The following is an 855-nucleotide window of genomic DNA, read 5'->3' as shown; positions in this document are numbered from 1 at the left end:
AATATTTATTACTTATTTCATACATTAAATACCTAAATTATTTACAAAAGTTATTAATTAGTGTAAAGCTAGTCAATTTGCAATTTATGGTCAATTCTAGAGGATGCTCTCGAAGAATTGTATCATGAATATGTGAGAATTCATGATCAAAGTTCTTCAACCACATCTTCTACTTCTTCATCTGTCTTGGGGACGCATTCTGCATATGATGATACAAGTTCAAAATCCACCATAAGAAATAAATTGAGGGAGAAGTTGAAAATGGAAATGAGTGGAACAATAGATTCCAAGAGCGAGTTAGACAATTTTTTGAAAGAAGATGTTGAAGAAGATTCCGATAACTTTGATATCCTGTTATGGTAGAAGGTAAATAGTCCATGATTTCCCATATTATCTTTGATGGCTAGAGACTTGTTGGCAATTCCCGTCTCAACAGTGGCTTCTGAATCAGTGTTAAGTACAAGTGGGAGAGTATTAGACCCATTTAGGAGTTTTTTAACTTCTATTATTGTTGAAGCCTTAATATGTACTCAAGATTGGCTGCTTATAAGTTCAAAACAGGAAGTTGAAAAAGATTGGGAACAAATACAAGAAATTGATTAAGGTACTTTTGCATGTATTTTTTAGTTTAAACTTACAATCTTGCATTATTAACTTTTTCTTTATTGATTGTAGAACGAAAAAAATGCAGTTTCTCTAAAGGTGTTCAAAGATGATCGGAATGAAAGCGCAAATGTGCATTGTATAAGGTCTACATCTAAAATTAATCTTGTAGTTTTTGATAACTTTAAATTTAATTAGGTTGTATGTTCAGGATTACAGGTTTTGCCATTGGCTCACTACATGTTTTGGTGC

The sequence above is a fragment of the Lactuca sativa genome, chromosome 1, assembly GCF_002870075.4.
Source record: "Lactuca sativa cultivar Salinas chromosome 1, Lsat_Salinas_v11, whole genome shotgun sequence".
NCBI lineage: Eukaryota > Viridiplantae > Streptophyta > Magnoliopsida > Asterales > Asteraceae > Lactuca > Lactuca sativa.
Note: the sequence above shows the minus strand (reverse complement) of the source record.